At 46.7% G+C, this 9,363-nt stretch overlaps 1 pseudogene; it reads left to right on the top strand.

The window, feature by feature from the left end:
- The first annotated feature begins 7,172 nt into the window (after positions 1-7,172).
- Positions 7,173-8,763, top strand: LOC108305080 (annotated as a pseudogene).
- The last annotated feature ends 600 nt before the right edge of the window (positions 8,764-9,363 follow it).

Below are 9,363 nucleotides of genomic sequence, written 5' to 3' on the forward strand. Positions count from 1 at the left end.
TTATGGGCTAGCCCTACAAAGGTGTCAAGGCATGGGAGTTGCGGAATTTCATTTAAGTCTCCATTGGGCTTCCATTTCACGTTCCCTTATTTTTTGGCTTTGTTAGAAGGCATTTAATCCCATTTTTGCAGATGAGTATTTTGAATCTCATTTTCCTTATTTGTAAAATGGAAATAATTGCCTCTAAGAACTGCATGAAACCTAAGTCTGAAACTAAGGCTTAGAAATGCTTGCTATGCAGTACCTAATTTACTTTCATAGGCAGCATCCTCTTCTGATTCTTTTAAAAATCCAGCATGACCCTGAAAAATACTGTTGAAATGCTCTTGAAGAGCAGTGTGTAAAGTAAAAGTGAAAAGCTCTTGGGGTTTAAAACACTACCTTTACTTGTATTACCCAGATGGTACAAAGTGAACTCAGGTGCATAATTTTACTTAATCTTTACCATAACCCTAGGGGTGAAAGTATTATCTCCATTTTGCAGAGAATAAAGCTGAGGCTTAAGAGTGAAAATTAGTAAAGAGTTAAAAAAAAAAAAAAGGAACAGGCTTAAGGTAAAAATTCCCAAGTCTAAAGGCATTTTCAGGAGATTCCGTGGAAAATGCCTCAGTTACTTGCAAATGTGAGCATTTTTCATTTAACTCTGGTTCTCTGATTCCTGGGCATGCCAATCAAAAGATTTCAGTAGCTCTTTTTAATGTGATAGGATTAATTCATATCCTCACTGTCATGACCAAGAAGGGCTTGAGCTAGTTAAGGCACAGATAAGGGTATGGGGCTGTCCTGTGCATTGTGGGGTGTTTACCAGCATCCCTGCTGCCCCACTAGCTGTCAATAGTACGCACACAGTTGTGACCATCAAAAATGCCTTCTGACATTGAAAGGCACACCCTCATTAGCCAGTCAGCTTAAGCAAGTTCTAGGTTGAGTACTTGATTTAAGCATGCTCCTAAATGTTTTATCTACAATAACATTTAATCCTTAAACTCTAAGGAGTAAATAGAGTAGTTTAAGTAGTACCCCCTCCTAGAGTTGAGAGCCTCATCTCAGAGATGAATGAACTTGCCCAGGGTCACACAATGACATTCGGCCAGGGAGTGGCATTCTGATGTGCATGTTCTTACCCCTGTGGTGTTCTGCTTCCTTACCTCCAGCAGCTTACATTGCAGTTAAATGCCACAGTCAGGGTTCCTAAGCCTGAGTACCGCTTTACAAAGCTGTCCCTTGCACTTCCCAGATTCTCTCTAGAGATCTTGCTGCCACGCAACAAGACCAGTGTGCCCTGAGGGCCTGCTTTACAGTCATCCAGGCCCAGGTCTGCTGCACTTCCCACCTCACACTCTGCCCATTCCTGGAAGCACCATCAGGTTGCCTCAGACTCTATTTGGTGAAAGATAGGTTGTGTGTGGAACACACAAGAACTAAGCTGCCTGAATCCATTTTCTTAGGCTTCAAGTAAGATTTTATTTGAAAACTTAGGATGCCTACACTTTTCTAGGAAGTCCCATTTTTCTGTGGTTTTCTCATTTGACCCTTGTTCCAGGAAGGAACCAGAGGACTTCAGAACCATCACCTTCAGGCCTTAGAAAGGGTTGTGGGAATGCTGTCTTGCAGGGCTTTGAGAGACTCCTCTTGGCTTAGTCCTGAAAGGGCTTAGAGGGACATCCTTAGTTTACTCCATTAACAAGGTAGAAAGACACCTAATGAGTCCTGGGTCCTCTTTGCCAGATCTGGATCCAGTCTGTAAGGGTGTGCTAAGGGCAGTGCTAAGACCATTTGGAGCTAACCCCAGTGGACCTCTGTAGAGATTTGGTGTCACCTGGTTTGATCCAGCAAAGCTCCACGATTGATTTGTCACTCCATATAAAAAATAAAAAAGCTCTCTAAATTCACTGTTTATATTAACAATGATAAAGTCCCCTGGGTGGGAAATATTTCATTCATAAAAAAACACCTGCCCCTGTGTTGTTCATAGTAATTGGACTGCCCTGGTCACTCAAGTATTTGTTACTCTACATTACCTAGCCACTAGAACATGCAGGTGACACTGTGCTAGGGGCTTACATATGATATCCTGCTACTGGGGTGGGGGGGGGTGTAGCCTTGCCCCTTAGCAGATATAATACAGCATAGGACTTTTTTTAGGGTGGACTTGATCCCACACCAATGCCTCCATGAGATGTCCTATGCTTTGACACCCTAGAGGCCTTAAGATGGACTTCAACCTCTAAACTATCGCTGGGTCCTAGAGGAGGACACTCCATTCCGACTAGCTGACATGAGAGGGCACCTGAGGTATGGCACTGTGCAAAAATGGGAGGCAGGTTGGCAAACAGCCCAGGGCGTGGGCTGGCCACACGGAGGTGTCAGCATGCAGGGCATCCGGCCCAGCCCAGCCCATTCCCTGGGTGAGTTTAGACTAGACAGAATCTGCGTGCCATTTCAGAAGAGAGGGAACTAGCAGAGAAAATATGTATTAATTCTGAGACTGACCAGGGAGAAACATCAGAGAAAAAAGGTGACTATCAGCCCAGCAGTCTAGATACTTGACTGGAGCGTTCAATACAGACAGTAGCTTGGCCAGGTAAGACTTATGGCCAGGGATGGAGTGCTGGCAAGGACAGGGTGATGACCTTCTGCCAGGGCCAACTGGACCTAGCCAAGCAGGCAGGCGGAGCTCTGGAGGTGGCGGCTGAAAACTCTGGGCCCGGATGGATCCTCAGGAAGTGCTTCCACCCCCTCCTCATCCCCAGGCCCTTCCCAGGCCTCTCTGTTGCCATCCAGCCACCCTCCTCCATTGTTCCCTCCCACTAACATTCATCAGCTGGGCGCAGCATTAGGCCTGGGGAAACAGACTCATAAAAAGGACTCTGTCCTCAACTAGCTGGGTCCTTCCCTCCCACTCAGCTCTCCCCTGGGGTTTAGGAAACAGGACTTCAATGCATTCTTCTGATGCTGATTGAATTCCTTCCTTCTGGGCAGCTTTGTGTGCCCTTGGCAAGAAATGGGAAAAGGGAGCAGGAAGGGTTTAAAATAACACACAACTGGCCAATTTGCACACCAACATAGGCTAGCTATTACAAACCCAAAAATCCAGGTGATGCAATTTGTTCCAACCGTCTTTGGCATGGGCTGTAGTGTGGGTTTGCATTTTTAAGAGCAACAGAAATAAACATACCAAGTGCAAATTCTGTTTCTGTTGCATGCTTTGGGGCCATTGCAGGGTGTGGCTGCAGTTCAGACTGCAACTTGCGTTGGTGTCCGAATAAAATGTGGCTGTCATCCATTCTTGGCCACACGTCCCTCAGATGACTTGTAGGCATCAGGTGCTGTTGGAATCAGCAACTTCCAGGAACCAGAAACTGAGACTTCCATAAAAGGAGGCCACTTCCGGGCATGGTATTTAAAGACATGTTAGACAACTTTTAGAAATGGCTACCACAGACCAAAGTCCCTGATTGCAAATAAATACTTTTAACATAAAACATGTCACTCATGGAGAGTCCCTCCTTAGACATTTGAGAGGGTCAGCATCATGAATACAGAGCATTTATTTACAAAGAATGTTTTAAATCACTTTATTAGTTACTATGTCTGTCATAACCAGGAAAGAACAGCCAGCCATCCTGGGTCGTCGGTACTGGGCCATCCACTACATCCACTGGGTTCACTCAGTAGCGGCTGAGTAACTCAGATTTGTGCCTAGGTTAACAAATATACAGGTCAGGGACCTTCTGGGAATGACTGTGTGTCAGTTGCACAAATGTCAAGGGTCTACAATAGACTTGGGGTCAAGCCAAGGGTTTTGAGGAGCGTAGGGTCACTACACCTACAGACATTTTGTTTCCCTTCTTTAAAAGGAAGAAAGGCTGGGCATGGTGGCCCACACCTGTGATCCCAACAGTTTGGGAGGCTGAGGCGGGTGGATGTATTGAGCCCAGGTGTTTGAGACCAGCCTGGGCAACATGGCAAACCCCATCTCTACAAAACATACAAAAATTAGCCGGACATGGCGGCGCATGCCTGTAGTCTCAGCTACTTGTGGGGCTGAGGCAAGAGGATCGCTTGAGCTTGGGAGGTAGAGGTAGAGGTTCGTGCCACTGCACTCCAGCCTGGGTGACAAAGGAAGACCCTATCTCAAAAAAAAATGTTTTTAAAAAGGGAATAAATATCAGATATTTCAGATATCAAAAAAGGAAATATCAGATACCACCTTATCAGAATGCTCTAGAATTGCCTAATCTTTTTTTTCCCCCTCCTAATTTTGATTTGAATGTCTTTTTTTTAGGTCTCAAAGCATTTCACAGCTAAGGTCTTTTTTTTTTTTCTTTTCTTTTAGTGCCTTATCTACTGGTAATTGTCTTCCTTTTTAAGGGCAGCAGGGGAGATTTTGAGTAAGGAAAGTGGTTGGGACATGAAAAGCCTCTTTGGTCAAAATCACATTCATTAGTTGAAGGTGGAATTGGAAAGCAGGATTCCTACTGCCTACTTAAATTTCTGTTTTATATCCTGCTGCCTCTTGGTTGCTTGGCTCTAATTTTCCTCATACTCTCCCCTAGAAGGTCAGCCTGTCATAGATAAACGCCTGAAATTCCACCATTAGAGCTTCATCTGTTTTGCTTACTGCATGAATATGAATTAAATTGCAACTCCTAGAAGGAAAGTATCTTTAACTCAGGGATCAGACAACCTTTTCTGCAAAGGACCAGATAATATTTTAGGTTTTGCAGGCCATACAGTCTGTCGCAAGTATGCAACCTGCCTTGGTAGCACGAAAGCAGCCATAGACCATACAACTGAATGAAACATTACTGATGGACACTGACATTGGAGTTTCATATGATTTCCATATGTCACAAAATGTTCTTCTACTGAGTTTTTTTTCAACCATTTAAAAATGCAAAAACCATTCTTTGGTTCGGGCCGCGTTGGTACAAAGGCTGTGGCTTACTAACCCTTGCTCTAAGGTGTCCTTGGTCATTGGCTGTGCTTCGCGGGTAAAGGTTCTATTGAAAAGATTGGGTGAGAAAACTGAGTGAACAGGAAGGCACCAAGCACCCTAAGCAGGAGGTGGAAAGAGCAGACAGGTCATCACCATCTGCAATGTGGCCACTGCTGTCTTGAAGCTGTAACTTGAGCCCATCTATAAGGCAGCAGCTGCCCACTGGACCATCTGTGCAGCCACTGCATTTGGGGCACTCATTGGAACCATTCGGACCCACTGTCCAGCTGAGGATATGAGCCAGATGTTCCTACACATTGCAGCCCAGCTGCTCCAGTCTTCAGCTCCTTTCCGCCAACTCCCGCATCTGTCTGTTAGGATCTTTGCCTCATCATAAAGAGGCTGAAAGCTTATTGTTCCATGTTGCTGTTACATGTGAGGATTTTGTTTCTGTTTTAAAGTGTAAAAACCATTCGAGGACGAGGCTGTTGCTAGAGACTGCCACGTGGTAGACACTGGCATAAGGTGCTATCATCTTGAAAACACTTCCTCTTACTATCTCATTTGGTTCTCCTGCAGAGTAAATAAAAAGATGCAATTACCACCATTTTACATATGGAGAAACTAAGGCTCAGAAGCTAAACTGACTTTCTCGAGGCAGAGCAGGGTAACAGGGTTTACATCCAGGCCTGACTCCAAAGCCCTGATTTCCAAAGCTTGCAGTGCACTGGGATGACTCCAGCGGGTCATGTGTGCAGAGAACAGCTCCTGTAGAGCCCAGCATCCTCCCACCCTCCCACCTGGATGAAGAGCAGCCGAGCACTAATGGCCCGAAAAGGCTGGCCACTCCCTGCAGCCTCAGACTCCCCCTGGTCTCACTATGAGCCCTTCAACCTGGCAGTTCCTCCTTGGTCTTCTGCCACTTTGCCTGGGGTGGAAAAGGGCTTCCATCCACTGGCAGTGCCCACTGCCTGCCTCATTCTCACCTCACCCAGCAGCTTAGTCTCCAGGGAGGTCCGCCAGAGCCTCAAGGTCCTACTGCATGAGTAGCTCTCCCAGAGAAGCTTCTGTTCTTAGGTATTTACTAGCTTATTGTCTGACATGCTGTCAGCACTCAGTATACATTCGCTGGCTGGATGAATGAATGAATTAATCTTCAGGTGCCCCAGAAATCCCACGGTAAGATTCCCTGAGCTTAGCTGAATGGCATAACCCACGGAGTTTTTTAGAATTTAGAATTGAGTCCAATTGGATGAGCCTATAGTAAGGACGCAAGGGAGCATCCACTGGGCCTTGCGCTTCACACACATTCACTTCATCCTCATGGCCATCTGCAGTCAGCACCCTCATCACCCTATTTTACAGAGCAAGGGACTGGAGCTCAGTGACATTGAGGAACTCGTTCAAGATCACCCAAGTGGCCAGTGATAGGGTGAGGGCTGGACCCTCTGAGGCCTGTTGTCTCCACACAGTTCTTACAGTTCTTAACGGCCCTTTATAGGCACTAACTCACACAGGTAAAGGAGGCTCCAGAATTACCCCTAAAGGCAAATGGTTCATGAGACGCGCTAAAAAGGAGGGAGCTCAGAGGCTCCCCCGTGCCAGCCCCAGCCAGTAGCACCAAGCACAGGCAGGCTATGCTGGAACTTTGCAGAGCTGCGCAGAGCTTGCTCCCTTCTCCCTACAGCCTGCAAGCTAGAGGCTGGAATTCCAAGGCCAACATGGGCAGGTCCAGAAACCTGGTATCACAACAGGCCTTTCTGCAGAAGCAAGTGGCCTGAATGTGTATGGATATAACTTGGCCCACCCTGAAGGACACTGACTCTCGCGGCCTGTGCTGTGCGGGAAATCCTTTCATTAACGTCACATCCCTTGGTGTGTCACTGCTTCTGTTTTTCAGGAATCCCTTATAAAAATGCATATTTAAAAAATAAAGAGGCAGGATGTGGTGGCTCATGCCTGTAATCCCAGCATTTTGGGAGGCTAAGGCAGGTGGATCACTTGAGGTGAGGAGTTCAAGACCAGCCTGGCCAACATGGTAAAACCCCATCTCTACTGAAAATATAAAAATTAGTCAGGCATCGTGGCACAGTCCTGTCATCCCAGCTACTCAGGAGGCTGAGGCGGGAGAATCGTTTGAACCCAGGAGGCAGAGCTTGCAGTGAGTTGAGCAACAGAGTGAGACTCCATCTCAAAAAAATAAAGGAAAGTGGATGCATGTGGGGAAGGAGTCCTGGGGCAGCAGGGGATGGAGAAGGTCCTGATATCTACTTGCAACTCTGCCCTACCAGGCACATGGCCTCTGTACCAGACCTTCCTCACACCCACCAGGATGTGGACTCAGCCTCCCGAGACCTGCCCTATAAAGGATGATGGCAGCATGCAGGGCCAGAGGAACAGTGTGGGCTACACCCCACACAGCTCACAGCTTCCTTCTTGTAGGTCTCCCCAGTGCTTTCTCACTGGCCACAGCTTCCTCCTCCTTCCTTTCCGCAGCAGCCTCCCACTCCCCAGCTCCTGCTACCAGCTCCTCCACACTTACACACCCACGACCAGCGCTGAGCCCAGCAGACAAGAGCCTTCTGCTACGAAGACCCACCCTTCTTAGAAGGCACCAAGAGAATTAGAAATAACAAAGTCTTTTTTCTTGAGATTTGAGATCAAAAGCCAGCAAGTGGCTGCCCAGGGAATCCAGCTCAGCTCTCCCTGACATTGGAGCCTGAGGCTTCCAAGCCTGTGCCCTTGGCAGTGAGGCTGGTAGGTGGGATCACAAACCCTTGCTCTTCCCCATCCCTGCTCACCATTTGCTAACACTTTCTAGTTTCTAGAGGCAGTTGCAAAGCCATGTTTAAGGAGTCCAGCACTGAGGGTGAATTTCAGGCATGTGGCAGGCTATGGGGAGAGATCATTGGTCTTCAGCCAAGAGCCTTGTCTCTACCTGTGAGGAAGGTTGACAAGGGCAGCGGTGGCCTCACTGCCTTCAGCTCGCCTTCATTCAGGCTGTGGTCATTTCTGTAGACCAGTGGTACCCAGACCATCAGCATCAGCATCACCTAAGAACTTGTTTGAAATACAAATTTCTAACAGCAGAGCCAGAGACAGTTTGCCTGGTCTGTTAGGGACTCAGGCCTGGACTCACGCCACCATAATGTCCCATTACCTGCACACTCCTCCAAAACATGTCTCTGTCCATCAGGAATCTGGCCAATGACACCAGGTCTGCAAATGGACAGGATGGATTTGGTCATGATGGTCCTACAGGAGATGTTTATGTTCTACTTGATTTCCACACTCGTCATCCAAGAGGATTTGCTTATGTTCAGTTTGAGGAAGTTGGTGATGCTGAAGCTGCTTTACATAATCTGGACAGGAAATAGATTTGTGGTCGTGAAGTTGAAATACAGTTTGCTTAGGGGGATCAGAAGACACCAAATCAGATGAAAGCCAAGGAACAGAGGAATGCGTACAGTTCTTCACGCCGTGATGGTTGTAACAGATACAGAAGGTCTAGAAGCCAAAGTTATGAAAGGAGTTCAAGTAGTCAGTGTTTTGATTACAATTATAGAAGATCTTACAGTCCTAGAAATCGACCACCTGGAAAACCATGGAGTAGCAGAAGCCATTCCAACAGTGGTGGATTCAAACACCAAAATCCGTCTTTTTCAAGATCTACATCTAATTCAAGGCAGCCCAAGGAAGAAATGAAGGCTAGGTCTGCATCTCACACTAAAACTAGAGGCACTTCTAAAACAGATTCCTGGCTGAGTGCAGTGACTCACACCTTTAATTCCAGCAGTCTGGGAGGCTGAGGCGGGAGGATCACTCGAGCTCAGGAGTTTGAGACCAGCCTGGGCAACGTGGCAAAACACCATCTCTACAAAAAATATAAAAATTAGCCAGGCATGGTGGTGCACGCCTGTAGTCCCAGCTACTTGGGGGGCTGTGGGAGTATTGCTTGAGCCCAGGAGATCAAGGCTACAGTGAGCTGAGATCATACCACTGCACTCCAGCCTGGGTGACAAAGTTAGACACTGTCTCACAAAGGAAAAAAAAATCAGGAATACAATGTTGTAATGACGCTTTAAAAACACTGTACCAGGCAATGGTTATCATTCTAATGATATGCTGTGGAGAAGCCACTTTTAAGAGTCCAGTTTGTTTAATGTTATTGGTAGCCACCAATTTGTGGTGTCTCTATATATTTTTGTAAAGATTCTTTTTTTCCTGTTTGAAGTTTGTGGTTAAAAGATGTTGGTTGACCATAATTTGCAACATTGTCTTTTTTTTTTAAGACAGGGTCTTGCTCTGTCACCCAGGCTGGAGTGCAGTGATGCAATCACAGGGCATTGCAACCTCTAATTTTTGGGCTCAAGTGATCCTCCCACCACAACCTCTCAAGTAGCTTGACTACAGGTGCACAC

The sequence above is a fragment of the Cebus imitator genome, unplaced genomic scaffold (genome assembly GCF_001604975.1).
Source record: "Cebus imitator isolate Cc_AM_T3 unplaced genomic scaffold, Cebus_imitator-1.0 Scaffold60, whole genome shotgun sequence".
NCBI classification, from domain to species: Eukaryota; Metazoa; Chordata; class Mammalia; order Primates; family Cebidae; genus Cebus; species Cebus imitator.